The sequence below is a fragment of the Salvelinus alpinus genome, chromosome 33, assembly GCF_045679555.1.
Source record: "Salvelinus alpinus chromosome 33, SLU_Salpinus.1, whole genome shotgun sequence".
NCBI lineage: Eukaryota > Metazoa > Chordata > Actinopteri > Salmoniformes > Salmonidae > Salvelinus > Salvelinus alpinus.
In genome coordinates, this window is record NC_092118.1 from 15759264 (window position 1) to 15767810 (window position 8547).

An 8547-nucleotide genomic window follows, 5' to 3' on the forward strand; every position below is an offset into this window, starting at 1 on the left:
TTATGCCAAAAGCAGTGCTGATCAATAAGGCTGATTGAGAGAGTGCTGTGAGAGGTCTCTCTGCTGAGCAGGCAGACCCTGCTCCTGGGGGCCCACAACAAAAACTCACAGTTAGACCTCCATCTATTTCCTCTGCTATTAGTGGCAGACATGGACAGACGCAGCCTTCAAGAAAGAGATTGGCATTTAAGAAATGTGTGCCAGGATGTGAAAGAGTGGGTGGCAGACAGAGAGAAAGAGAGCGATGGAGAGAGGGGGGTGGGGGGGGGGAGTTGGGAGAGTGAACACATTGGAGAATGCAGGAGAGGGTAAAGGGCTGACCTCACAAAGAAAATGTGCTGCTAGATTGTTGTTAATCAACCCTCGGAACACAATCATTTCCCCTCTAATCACCAGGTGCTGACTCATGTCTCTGAGGATGGCCAGAGAGAACTCTCCTCTCAGAGATAGATCTATTACTGTACATAGGCCCCCAACTGCCCTGAGCCCCAGGTTATAGTACAGAAGAGATCAGGGTTGGACTCTTTACACTGCATATATTTATCACATATTTTACACCTCAATATCTTTTTGTAAAGGGATTTTGTTAAAATGCACATAATGAACACATCTATAATGTTTTCCTACTAAAGAAAGGCAGATTATTGATCTGTAGGCTGGAGTAAAGGAAGCATAGCCTGAGGCAAACCAAATACTTTGCTCGGTGAAGCAAAGTATCTAGACTGGTCCCCTGCTAGGTGAAACATGGTCATGCCTCTAGTCTCAGTGCTGTGCTGGTGAACAAGTGAAAGTTGAACTTTAGTTTGTAACACCTAACAGACTGTGAGTAATGCAGTGTAATAATCAAAGATAAGGGAAACAATGTCATGCTATTTTAAAATGCTTACCCATTATAATACACTCTGACAAAAAGTAAATTAAAAGAAGTATGCATTAATTCATTATATGGCATACAAGTGCCCTCCCTGTATTTGGTGAATCAGCTGAGAATACCTTGAGTGACTGCAAGTTAAGGTCAAAAATGATAATTTGCATAATGCAATGCAAAAATATTTATCAGTTAGTCTGAGTCCAGCAAGAATGTGTAACGGATGTGAAATGGCTAGCTAGTTAGCGGGTACGCGCTACTAGCATTTCAATCAGTTACGTCACTTGCTCTGAGACTTAAGTAGGGTTTCCCCTTGCTCTGCAAGGGCCGTGGCCTTTGTGGAGCGATGGGTAACGATGCTTCGTGGGCGACCGTTGTTGATGTGTGCAGAGGGTCCCTGGTTCGCGCCCGTGTCGGGGCGAGGGGACGACGTAAAGTTATACTGTTACAAATGCATAGGTATTTAGTCCAAGCTCACACACGTACAGAGATTTTGGTTGTGGCTTTTGACTGAGAAAATTAGAGGTGCATACAGTAGTAGGCCTATGTCTTTACAATAAACCCAATTTCAGCTGATAAGCACTGCACTAAAGGAAGGTGACAACCACAGCATACAGTATAAACACAGCAGTTTCTCTCAATGGAAAACCTCTCCTTTAGGTCGGGATACATTTCAAACCCACTTGGCAACGGGCATAGACATCTTGGTGATGAGTGAGAAACGAAATTAGCCTCTTTAAACGGTAAAACGATCATTTCAAATGTGGTGCTGAGACAAAACAGAGAGGATGGAATCATGTATAAATTATCTAAGCAGCAGGGACGTACTTGTCTAGTGGCACACTTTCACATTCTCATTCCGTCTTGCTCTGTTAATCCAGGAAACAGTCTGTGTCTGTCTATGAGAAAGATGCATTGAACAGAGATCAATGGATGACTCCAGCAGCAGTGGCTGCCATTTCACTGCTAGACGGAACACCAACAGGTCATCACACTCATTAGCATAAACAAACAAAGCTGGAGCGGTACGCAGAAAAAGCATCAATCAGACCAAAACAAACTAAGCCCTTATTGTGATGCCTATACTGCCCGAGGACATTTCATTTATAGGGAGGGAATTTGAACTTTTAGTCTTTTTTAAATCATATCCATGATGAAATCACCCTGGCTGCAAGTATATAGCTGTTTGGCACTGGAGCGGAATACATTATCATTGAGGATGAATGCTAGTTATTTGGACAAAACATTAGGAATGTTTCTCTTGCCAGTAGGCTCATTATTTATTTGTAATAGGGCATTTCATCGTCCCTGGTCCTCTGTTGGACAAACTGGGGAGGCATCCAAAGGTTAAAGAATGTAAGCACACTGATGCCAATGCTGACTGGACAAGCAGGTGAGGTTGTTTTGTGGTGAGGCTTAATGAATGTGAGGAATTATGGTAATACTATGTGTGTGTGTGTGTGTGTGTGTGTGTGTGTGTGTGTGTGTGTGTGTGTGTGTGTGTGTGTGTGTGCGCGCGAGTCATAGGACTTGAATTGACATCACCAACAGATCAATCTTAGAGCTGGGCAGCACCCTGATCAATGCTCTAATCATTGTCCAGAGGGCACTGTTTCTGTTTCAATGATCACCACAAGCTCACAAATTAGCACTGATGTAAGACAAATCTACTCCATGTATCACAATGCAAATAGGTGACGTGACCATTTTAAGACAATCTGAATAGGATGTGATACTGTAGATCTTAATATTACAGTTTCACATGTACCGTGTGTATTATACATGTGTCAATTGGAAAGGTGTTTTTTTCATATTCCAACACGCCCTGAGACACCCTCAAAACGTGGGGTCACAGCCAGCCATTACCAACAGTAACCCTGGAGCAATTAGGGTTAAGTATGGCATATCGACAGAGTTTTCACCTTGTCAGCTTGGAGATTCAAACTAGCAACCTCTTGGTTACTGGCCCAATGCTCTAACCGCTTGGCTAACTTGCCACCCTAGTGAAAATACACACACGCAGATATCTCTCTCTCTCTCTCTCACACACACACACACACACACACACACACGCACGCACGCACGCACGCACGCACGCACGCACGCACGAACACACACACACACACACACACACACGTTCTCTCTCTTTAAAGGTCCCTTGAAGAAGATGGATGACAGATCTATGTTTTCTTTGCTGATTGGTGAGGGTCCATGAAGTGAAGAGCTCAGTCACACTGATTACTATAGATTGGCTAATGGCTGGGGATACTGAGGGTCGATTTGTTTAATTTTTGTGTCATAACTTTCCTGCTGCTTCCAGAACAAACTATGTATGTTCCCTCCTCCCTCCATCCTCCTCTGCCGCCCACTCATTCCAATTTGTAACATCTTTGAATTTGGCACTCAGTCACCGCACGACTCACGTCTACCCTCCTCACCGAGAGAAGACAATAATTGAGACTGCAATGTTGGTCCAACAAGAACAAAGACATTGCAATGTGTCAGCGAGCAGCCATCAAATTCAGAGCCCCTTAACTATGTCCAATTCATATATCATTGTATGATATTGTCTACAGTTTGGAAGAAAAGCCTTGGAAAGAGGGAAAGCTTTCAACTTAAGACCTCTTACTATCAGACAGCTGCCCGTGTGGCAGGTAATTTTCCAATATAAAGTGGCCTAGGTCCGTATCTGGGAAAATACTACATACTGATCGGATAAGGGCAGCGCATTAAATGGATCCAAGGAAGGGTCTTTGGATTGATAAACACGGGCACAGGGTTGGCATACAGAGAGTCCATATAGGGGAGCAACTAGGAGGTGGGCATGTGTCTGACAGGCACAATGGGGCCCTGGATCCATACATGGAGGGCTCCCTCCAACCAGCCCAGTCAGAGCTTATATGTGGAGGGGGAGCTGGACAAGGCCACGGGCTCTCGGAGTGATTAATGAACAGCCATGGAGCAGCCACAGATAAGATTAGACCTTCACAGGTGATGAAGGACATGGGGCGGGGCTGTGGTGGTAGTGGTGTTGGCGATGGGGGAGAGATTACAATTCTACTAAATTAACACACAATAATTAAAACCCTGCCCATGAAAAAATATAAAGATTTCAATTGTGACTTATGCAGAACAAACAACAAAATTGAAAAATAAGTGAAGAAGGCTACTAAGTGTCATTTCAGCTCAGTGGTGGAATGGCAGAACAACAGTTGGCATTGGGGAGTGGAGAGACAGAGCTCCAAAAAACAAGGTTCCCCAACCATGCTTCTCTCAGCCTCATCACTACAGTATGTTGGACCCAGAACCTAAAACCCATCCAACAGAACTCATTCAGATGAACTGCATCAGTAGAGCAGTAGAGCCACAAAACAAAGGACCGAACAAATACACCTCAGAAACTGAACTATGTAGGTGTTACAGTATAACCAGCCATAAAATAATGCAATATACAGTATGTCACAACAGGTATACATATATGTGTCAGGACAGTGTTGTGACCATATTATGATAGGTTATGACAAGTTATGTCAGCTGTTATGACATATTATGACATGGATATGACCGTGTCATAACATGTTATGACGCTAGGTGTCAAGTAAAGTTTTACCCCAAAATCAACTGAGTACTGTATAATACCCAATGAAATGGGCTCAAAGCAATCACAATATGCAATGAATTTCTACTAGGCACTGACTTCAGTTTCTTTCTGAATAGTTCATCTGAACGTAATCAATTGATTGTCATGAATACATTTACTGTACCGGTATAATTTATTTCTTGTTTGAAAGTTACTGATACCTTCTCTGACTGACGATTCCAAAAAAATCACATGCAGTGCATTTACGATTCAGGATAAGCAAGTAAGAGAGAAAAGCGAGGAGTCATTTGCAGAAGAGAGAGAAGAGAGAGAAGAGAGAGAAATATGATTGCTACTGATGAAACCCCAGTATCTGTTTAAATGATCTAGCCATACAGATGTATACAAGTTATATATTGCAGGAAATTGCTCAGAAATCAGGCATAATGTTATATTCAGCAGTCGGGCGACAGTTTCATGATGACATTATGAAAAAACAGTACAACTGCAACAAAGAACAGACACACAGTCCCCATGGAACGTCCTTGACTTTAAATAACATAGGAGATGGATGAGAAATAGATGACACTCAAACAACTATATGGTGGTCTGGTAATGTGTTCCAGTAACTTCCTGTATTAGGCCTGAATGAGAAAGAGTGGAACCTGGATGACCTAAATACACAGTCAATTTCACTAACAGAAAACCACTACTAAATTAATTTTCAATAGGCCCATGGGAATAGATGACTCCAGAATATAAATGCCCAGACCAGCTAAGTGCAGCAGCAGCTATAGTAAGTGCAGGTAGGCAACTCTAATTCTGACAAAGCACTGTAGAATTCTAAGAAGACGCAGGCAGCAGTTCTTTCCTGGGAGCTCTGCTTTGGCAGACTGTCAGCATTTTCATGGCATTTACAGGTAAAGGCCAGGAGGGCAGAGCGTTGCTGACAGTTTAGTAAAACCAGCAAACAAGAGTTAAATGATGATGAAGACAGATGCTATGTACAAGGCACTCCCCAAGTGGCCCTTATGTTCAACTTCAAGGAGAGGGCTTTCCCCATCTCTTACTTAAATGTTTTCCTGTACACCCCTCTCTATAGCACATCATTTATTTTCCTGCCTCCTCTAACTTTAATGTGTCCTCCATTCCAGTTCTGCAGGCCATCATTGAGGTCTTCATCAAACATAAAGTGATCGACAGGGGGCCAAGGACAGGTAAAAGTCACTCAAACAGGGCTAGGACAGAGGAGGAGAGAAGGAGAGAGAAAGAAGGGTGCTGGTATAGCTGAGTATTCTGCAATAGCAGATGTTACAGGGAGATGAATGATTGTTGTATGGATTAGCCTCGCCCTTCATTGATACACACAGAGACAAGTCTGGGCTCCAATGAGAATCTCCCTGAAATAACCAATGATTGCAATAATTACTGCCAACCTGGGGGGCCACTAGTAGGGCCCCCTTCCATTCTATTCACCTCTTCTGCTCTTTTCCTATCTAATTAATGCAGTTCTTTATTGGTGTAATTTGGTGGTTTTAGCCATTTCTAATGGATTCAGGGAGTGAAGCAGGTCACCAGCCTGACAGGGGTTCCTGTGTGTTGTGTTGTCGCTGCTGTGCATCGCCAATACATCAGAGCAGTGATCATTCTCAAATGAGAGCAATTAGTCAAATGTCAGGTTCCGGCTCGCACTCTCTGGGTGGCTTGCTGACAAAGTCGCTCAGAGGTATGTCTAAAGATGAATGGCTGTGGGATTTCATTAAGTAATCTTGCTTCAATAGAATGGGACGAAAAAAGAAATAAATAATGTATACTAAGTTTCTTTCATAATTAGCCACTGAGCACCGGTGAAATTTGAACACTCAGAAGCATTGACCTATCCTGAGTCTGCAGCCAGACAATACGGATACAGCCATATACCTGTCTAGTTCAGGGTAGTAGTGACATGCTAATAGTATCATAAAATACACTATAAAATGCCCCTGATTTTAATACGATCAACATGGTCTCCACTCCCAGCACTGTACTATGGTGCTTTAGCTTGAATGTCACCTTAGGGAAAGGCCTTCAGAGAGCAGCTGTAAGTTATGGCGTTTTGGCACCCTTTCAAAAGTGTGTTCTAGTGAATTGGTCAATCAATGCTCTCTTTTGCTTGTGTCCTCGCTCAGTGCGGCGCCCCAGCATCAGTCTCAGCCTGAGCCTGATGCACCTATAAAACCTATCAAACACAGCAGTTCAATTGCTCTGTGGGTCTGGGTAGGCCTGGTGTTTGGCATCAAGCCCTCTGCCACCCTCAGTGTTAGGCCGGGGGGTTTAAGAGCATGTCAGGTGTAAATCTCCAGGCTGACTGATCTCCCATGTCTCCAGCTAGGATTTACCAGCTGCACAGAGAGAGGCAGTGAGAGGCCAAACTCACTAGATGCCAAGCAACACGGAGCAATTAGATCAATTATTGTTTTACGTGCAATAGACACTTAACAGTCAAGCATTGGTCATTCAAACAAGACTTACAATCCTTCAAATTCTTCATAAGTCCGTCTATAGTGGTTTTAAAACCGAGGCAAAGTGTTTTTGACACAGTGGAACATTCACTTTGGGTAATGGTTTACAGTGCCATTGAAAGCTTTATTCCTCTGTGAATGTGTCACAAAACTGTCACTGGCAATTTGTGGAAGAAAAGGGAATATTTAAGGCAGAGTCTACAACATATACACATAAAGTATGAAGAAAGACCAAAGGCGAGCTGTCAGAGTGTGAGGCTGAAGAAACTGCAAGGTCAACAACAACACCACAAGAACAAAAACAGAGCTTGCACTAAAATTCTCCTAAAGTGCTTCACTGCAAGGATAAAGACAATAGACTAACATCAAATCACAAAACGAATGAAAGACTGGCAGCACTTTTACGCAGAGTAAAATTTTATTAGCCTTTTAGCAAGAAGTTCTGAGTTTGAGCGATGACAAATACCCAATTTAAATCAACTGCCACAAGTGCTGTCCAGACCCTGTCCTTTTTTTGTGTCTCCCCAGCTAGCACGTTTTTGGGAAACGTTTTTGGTTTCCCATTGGTTCTGGGAACGAGGCCATATGTTTCCTGACCGGTAAAACTTAACATTTTTTAAACATTCTGAGAACGGGAGTGAAAATTTCAGAGTTTTTAGGTTGCAGGGAGGTTTTGAGAACATTTTACTACGGTTCCCTGAAAGTTTTCCTGGGAGGTTTTATTAACATTCTGAGAATGGAAATTCTAAGTTATTTGAAGGTAATAACCTCCTGGGAACATGTCTCAATAAGACTGCTAGCTTAGGTTAACTATTTTGCACTCCAAGCACAGATTGGACACATAGAAATTAGTTTGAATAGGCATTAATCATGCAAGCAGATTTCTTTTTAAAGCATCAGTGAGATTTGAACCTGTGATTTTCGAGTCCCTACTCATGTAATTAGACCACTGTGCCACAAGGAATGGCCCAGCATTGCAGATTTTTTTTAACTCATACAAAGCGGTTCATTTAGGTCCATTCAAACAGACCCAATTTCAATGAAGACAAGCACTCATTAAGATCACACTTAACAAGATAGAGGATAGAGAGAGTTTTGTTGATGCTAAGAATGTAATCTATAGTTAAAAAAATTTAAATACCATTCTTTGAACTATCTTTGAATGTTACTTTTTCTTGTGGTTTTTATGTAAAGTTTTCTTAATGTTTTGAGAATATGACTTTAAATAGATCAGATACCCACTCCTTCATGATCAGATACCCACTCCCTCATGATCAGATACCCATTCCTTCATGATCAGATACCCACTCCCTCATGATCAGATACCCACTCCTTCATGATCAGATACCCACTCCCTCATGATCAGATACCCACTCCCTCATGATCAGATACCCACTCCCTCATGATCAGATACCCACTCCCTCATGATCAGATACCCACTCCCTCATGATCAGATACCCACTCCCTCATGATCAGATACCCACTCCCTCATGATCAGATACCCATTCCTTCATGATCAGATACCCACTCCCTCATGATCAGATACCCACTCCCTCATGATCAGATACCCACTCCCTCATGATCAGATACCCACTCCT